Here is a 7,049-nt window from a genome sequence, read left to right on the forward strand (position 1 = left end):
AAAAAAATCAACCAAAAAATAAAGCACTTACCCATGAAAGAAAATGGCGATGAGTTATAAATAACCCATAAAATATATATTTTTTTAAATCGATCCCTCGTGATTTACAGTGAGGTGAAATCATTTCATTTTTCCATCGTCCAAGTCGAAGTCATGATATTCGAACATTTTGAAACTTTAAATGACTTTCAATTGTCTTTTGTGCCATTTTCAATGTCACATTTGCTTTAAAATTAGGGATGTGTTGGGGGTTAGGCTAAATATTATGCGCTTCGCATCTTCCTTTCACTCTTTTTTTTTTTTTCTTTTTTGGCTTTTAGATTGAAAAGCAAAATGTAAATCTCAAACTTAAACTTTTTGGCCATAAATCTTACACCAATTTTATGACCTTGGCAAGTGATTTTTATTACACTTCTACCAACAACCGATTTTAATAGGAGATCCAATTGTATAGTCATTAAGTTAGAAATCGTAAAATGACATGATCTTAAGAATTGAAAATCGATTTTAACAACATGAAGCTAAGAATCTCTCACTATTATTAACTTATGAGTCAATCATGCTTTAATCATTATAATATACGAAGTGGTTCCTACACTAGGCAGGCAGGCAGGCAGGAAAGTTACAGACTAAAACAAAACCTGAAGAGCCAGATACCTTGTAAAAAGAACCAATGCCCTCTTCCTTAAGCATGTCTTTTGTCACCTAAACAGCCGATCCCTGACCCAATTGAATCCTCACCTACACACCAAACAACAATCAAAATCCAAAAGGATGAGCAAATCCGAGCTCAGCCATAGATCTGAAGCAACAGAGCGATCCCATTCTAATACACACCGAAATGCATTTTCAGCAATCAAGGTGTATGTCACCGGAGCCTAGGACCTGGTTTATGTCCAAAGGCTGTGGCAAAGGGCCTTAAATGCATTTTCAGCAATCAAGGTGTTTGGTAGCTTAGCTCATTTAGATGTGCCATCGGATCAAGTCTACACTGCAGAGCCCCTCGAAGGAATAAGCGATGCTTCTGAAAAACCTTGTGATTGGCGGTGAAGTTTGCGTGTGGGGACGAATGGCCGACACTTCTAATGTCCAGCAAACGATATGGCCTAGATCTACTGCTGCTGCTGGAGGTAAGCCATCTTTGGCCATCGTTCTACGCTGGGGCATCGAGTCTTTTTTCTTCTCGCCTCTTGTCCTTTTTTCCATTTAGAGTTTCTTATATCTTTTTATAAAAAAAAAAATCGCAAGGGAACCCTTTTAGTGACGATGAAGTTATATCTACATCCCTTCCCACATGACCGCTCCCGATGACAATCTCTTTTTTTGGGATTCTGGCTGGTTACCTATTATCATCTGTCTTATAGTCTGTAAAGCTGTTTCTCTACTATATGAAACTTTATTTCACAAAAGAGGGCCAAGTTGGATGTCACCTAATGGTTCTGTATGAGTATCAGGGTTGTATGGATTTTGAAGACTTGGGGGTGACCGGGGGTTTTGCCATTTATCCTTAAAGCCTTTTTGATACTCTATTTCGTGCTGAGGTAATGAATGACGTGTAGTCCTTTTTTTTTTTGGGTGAACGAACGTATATTGTTGGAAATCAGTCTTTTAAGCGATTGAAACAGAGATGGAAAATAAAAACAACTTTTGGCATGTGAAATGGCTTGCCGGGGTCTTTATGTTGCCATTTGCTTGAAGGTTTCCTTAAAAGAAGTTTAGGATAAACGTCGGATAAACTAGAATTGCTGAAAAGTAACAGGACAACCATCGCTAGATATATGAACATCTACATTCTGAAAACTCTCTTGAGTAAAATGTCGTATCCCTTCAATTTCAAAGCATCATTTATATAACCCATTCTCTAATTACAAGTATACCTCAGATCAAGTTAGGAAAAGAGCTTAAACGTGACGGGAAAGATGGAGAAACCAAATTTTCACTGAACTGCGATGAATATGTTCAATGAGAAAGGAAAACCTCATAGTCAAAGAAGTAGTGGTTTGCCGGAGTCTGATACACGGTCCGCATAGCACAATGCCAACTGCCTATCTTCCGTCAGTGAATGCAGCTCTTTGTCGAACCAGCTGAGCAACTCAGCCAACGTTTTCCCATTCTGGAGGAACCCGCGTGGAGCTCGAGGCAGGCATTGCGCGGACGTTGATGTCAAGCGGTAGTAGGCGGTATTGGATGTCGAGCTCTCTGAACATCTTGACCATCTCCTCAATCAAGAGGGATCGCCTCGTAAACTTCTCTCCCATGTCCAGGTGATTCATCCTGTGGCACAGCCACACGGCAATCCTCACACTCCCTTCTATATCCTTCATTATGATCACTGGTGAGGAATACCAGTGCTCTTTCTTGCTGTCGACATAACTGCAATCGATAGAACAACCAAGAAGCAATCCATATTATTTCTTAATTATCTATACGTCGAGGCAGAGGGAATAGAAATAGACTGGCAATATGCAAGGGAGGAAGCCCAGAATTTTAACATGGTCATCTTCCTAGTTCTAAAACCCAAACACCCGCGACATTACAAGTCTCTACTTTTCCTGATAGATTTCTACGGCAACAATCATTCCTCCGGAAAGATGCTTCAACAGACTCAGAAAACTGAACAAAATTCGAGAAAATTTAGATGTTTTCACTTGCCTGGTTATCTTGTGCTTCATGGCAGCAATCTTCTCTACAGGAGTAGATATGTGCACACAGAACTCGACCGCGTCTCCCATGTCAGGGCTCCGATAATAGTTGCCGACGGCCTTCGTTGCAAGGGTGCTGTTTGGATATATAATCTTATGATTGTCATACCTCAGAAACACGGTCGTCAGGATGTTTATCTCTTCCACAACCATCTAAAAGGATAGAGCATATGAATGGGCGATGAATAACAGAAGAGACCATGTACAAGCCAAAGCAAATAGAGCAGTGAATATACAGACGACACGTGATACCAGTATTCACCTGTCGCCCACATCATACGGATGCATCACGAACAAGAAGACGATCGCCTCAAATATGGTCTTGCAGGTGTTCCTGAAAATAAATGCGACAAGGACGAGCAGCGAACAGAGAAAGAACAGGAACTTGCTTGTTGCTATTCCCAGGATGAGAAGCCAGATGATCAATATGATGATACCGACCATGACGTTGACCACGTGATGCAGCTTGTCGACTGCAGTCTTGGTGTCATTTAAGGTCAGGGCAAGTGCTCTCCTCCCCCTGAAAGCATTGACCTAAAAAGATTTGGTTAATTCGATTAGCATTGAAGACCAAAAAGTATGAACAAGCATGTCTAAGGACCTAATTTAACAGAATTCCACTCACCAGCCAGTTCTCCAGGCACGACTTGCTGATTATCTTCTTGCATTCATCAACTCCTTCGAAGAGTCTCATCGTATTCAAGGCTTCATGGTCCTTCATGAACCGCTTCAGATCTTCCAAGTAGATAAACCTAGCAACATCAATAAATTAAATAACTGACTCGGACACTTTCCATCATAAAACCAGATAATATCGACTGCACATAGTGCGCCAGTTAATTGGAAAGAGATCCAATCAGGGAAGCAATTGCCTCATTCAAGGATTATGTCAAAAGCTCAAAACAGGAGGTGAAGAACTATGATCTTACTTTGAATTAGGCTTAGCCACATTTCGAAAGATCTTCCTAGCTGCAGCTTTGGCTTCGTTTTCACTCCTGATCAATGCTGCCGACTCATGCTCTTGAGTAGAATCCTGTATCTGCTCATCCAACGTCGAGTGAAATCCATGCCGCACGATATTAATCAATCTTTTCATATTCCAGGCAGACACATATTTGGGATTCATCTTTTGCAAGTGCTCCACTGTGATCCCTCCCTCGCTGTTTCCCGACAGCCCTGGAGAGAGCTTGGTGTTCTTCTCTCGGGGACTTCTCTGAAGCCCTCCTCCGCTCCCAACTACCATCCCACTTTTAGTTGGAAAAGCCGCCGCCCTTAGATCTGGCGGCACAGTCACGCCTGCTTTCTGTAAAGTCTGGAGATCACATGCAATCTTCTCCTCCTCTTCCTGTCTCCTCCAAATTTCAATCACAGGGGGACCCGACAGCGTCTCGATCACGTACTGATTGAACAGAGACTTCTGGATCCGTTCAAAGTAGGTGCTCACATGGAACGACGATGCCAGCACCTTGATGATCAGTATCTTGATCAACCACAGTAGAGTCCCCACCAAAAAGCACACCAGCACCTTGGTGACGTACCTCAACCTGTCACTGTTCGTCTCCCTCTCGACCTTCTTGTCAAATAGAGCATGCCAAGCAATCAAGACCAATCCCAACCACAGGCAGTTCTGCACTGCCTTTCGAAGGCCGTAGACGAAATACAGAACCCGTTTTCGCAGCAGAAAGTTCCTCTCGATGAAGAACACAACTAATCGAATCATCCACCCAGAGACCAACCTCCCACAAATCAAGAGGAGGACCATGACCTCCCACTTCCACAGTTTGAGCTTCCACAAATCCTTATGCTTCAATGCAGGAATCGCAAGAGTATAAACTAAAGCACCAACGATCAAGACCAAACTCACCCACTGTAACAGAGCCATGGCACCGAACTGGGTTTTCTTGAACTCCTCTGGCAGGTCTTCTTCCAAGAAGATGTCGTCCTCGTCCTCATCCCCTGCCCTCCCCAACATTCCAGACCGCGGAATGTGACCCGATCTCCGTTGGGGCTCCTCCGGCGGGTCCATCAGCCGCGACCGGGTTTTTGTGCAGAGCAGGCATGATTTCCGCTGGGAAGTCGCGCTCGACGTGCTTTTCATGACCTCCTCTTCTCTGTTGCCTACAGAGTTTCCATCTCCCCCACGGCTCGGCAAACCTCCGTGCCGCCTCTGTGGCACTGCCGAGGTGGGCGGCTGGCAGGACACTCTCGAGCCGTCCTGGCTCTGCCTCTGCGGCCGTGGCGCCGGCGGGGAATCGGCCACCGGAGGCAAGTCCCTCCGGCCGTCGCCGCAGCGCAGATCCTCCATCTCCAGTTCCACGTCCAGCAACACGTCGCCGGAGGCCCGCAGCTGGTGTAGGAACCGCCCGATCAGCCGCGAAGGCGGGTCATCCGGCACGCGGCCGGAACCCTCGGCAGGAGCTTCCTCCTCGCTCCCCTTCTCGAACCCAATGCTGGGTTCTCTCAGCATTCTCAAACCGTCGCTCCTGTGGCTCTCGGAATCACCCGGTAATAAGCCGGGACCATTGAGGCCGAGCTTGAGGTAGGGGGTTTCGAAGGCGGTCGTTCCTTCGCCGAGGATGGGCAAGTGGGCAGGTCGGCGAGAGGACGAAGAAGAAGAAGACGAGGAGCCGCAGGATCTTCGTAGTAATTCCATGGATCAGTGTAGAATCGATTAGGAAAGGCAAGAAACAGAGAAAAACAGAACAAGCTTTGAAGGTGTGTGAGAGGCGCGCGTGCAGTGGAGAAAACGCGGTTGCACTTTGAGAGAGAGAGTGTGTGTGCAGCTGGCCGCCGAAGCAGAGGATATATAAATGGCGAGAGGAGGGAGGAAACAGGAAACGTTCCGAAATAGGCAGCTCGTAAGAGGAAACAGAGCAGGGCGCTCTGGGATTCCGTTGAGAATCGAAATTCGCTTTCCTGTTCTGTTCTCCGTTCCAAAATAGGCAGCGAAGGTCGAAAGAGGAAGCAGAGCAGAGCAGAGCGCCCCGGGATTCCGTTGGAAATCGAAATTCACTTTCGTGTTCCATTGTCTGCATGGCCGGGGTTTCCCAAATGCCCTTCGTACAGGATGGAAATTACTTGACTGCCACTCCCCCGAAAAATTCGGTAGCAATTGCAAAGTTTTGATGTTCAAAACGCTATATCGAAGAAGAGAAAGAAATATGGGAGGATAGTTTCGAAAGGGAAATATTTCTATATATATTATGTGTGCAAAATAATAAGGTATTGAAATATTCGGTGCAAAAATCATATGTATGCATAGGCCTCGTCATTTAAAATTATGTTTATCAAATATTTTAACACAACTTACCCGTACACAATATGCGGCTCGATATCATTAATTGCAAAAGTTAAAAATAAACCGTTCGATTATAAGTCTTAAGAGCTAGCTACCAAATGAATGAAAATCTTATCATACATCATAAAGGACACGCGATGTCATTAAGACTATCGTTTTACATCATGTCTTTCTTATAATTTTCGTTTAAGAAAACCCTCCAAAATCCCCAAATTATATTCAATGTAATACATTCATTTTAATTTTTTCCTGTAACGATAAAAATCCCAAACTTTTAACCGCATGACATATTTACTTTATGTTCTACTAATGAGAATCGTTGGAAAGAAAACAGTTTTGATTTGGTGTTCACGCGGCTTAAATAAAATAAAAAATGTCATTGTTCTAGCTCAATCTAGACCAGATTCAAGGTTCGCGGTGGTGGCAAGTAGGAGAGAGAAGGCCGGGTTATGATTTCTGAGTGGTTTTTAAGACAGGGTAGTTTGGGAAGAAAACTAGGCAAGTTGGTAAATAAGCGAGGATGACAGGATGTATTGCGAAACGAAGTGGCAAAACTCGTGACGCAAATTGTAAGTTTCTAAAAGTCAACATGGTGTTTGTTTGACATGCACTCGAAACCTTTATGTTGCCATTTGCTTGAAGGTTTCCTTATAAGGAAGTTTAGGATAAACGTCGGATAAACTAGAATTACTTAAAAGTAATAGGACCACCATCGCTAGATATATGAACATCCACATTCTGACAACTCTCTTGAGTAAAATGTTGTATCCTTTCAATTTCAAAGCATCACTTATGTAACCCATTCTCTAATTACAAGTATACCTCAGACCTAGTTAGGAAAAGAGCCTAAACGTGCCAATTACATGGTGATATTATTAGTAAAAATGGTCAGACATGATATTCTTATGTTGAAAATTTCTATCAACTGAGAATTTATTAACTTAAGATAGGTAAAATATATATTTCTCTTAATCAGAGCAATTACAACTAATGAAAATAACTATTATTGATAATCACGTGCTTTTTCTATGTAACAGATAAATTAACTG

The 7,049-nt window shown here is 43.5% G+C and overlaps 1 pseudogene; it reads right to left on the reverse strand.

The window, feature by feature from the left end:
* Positions 1–1,826: 1,826 nt before the first annotated feature.
* On the reverse strand, positions 1,827–5,355 carry LOC104429619 (annotated as a pseudogene).
* Between the last annotated feature and the right edge of the window lie 1,694 nt (positions 5,356–7,049).

This window comes from Eucalyptus grandis, chromosome 7, assembly GCF_016545825.1.
Source record: "Eucalyptus grandis isolate ANBG69807.140 chromosome 7, ASM1654582v1, whole genome shotgun sequence".
Taxonomy (NCBI): domain Eukaryota; kingdom Viridiplantae; phylum Streptophyta; class Magnoliopsida; order Myrtales; family Myrtaceae; genus Eucalyptus; species Eucalyptus grandis.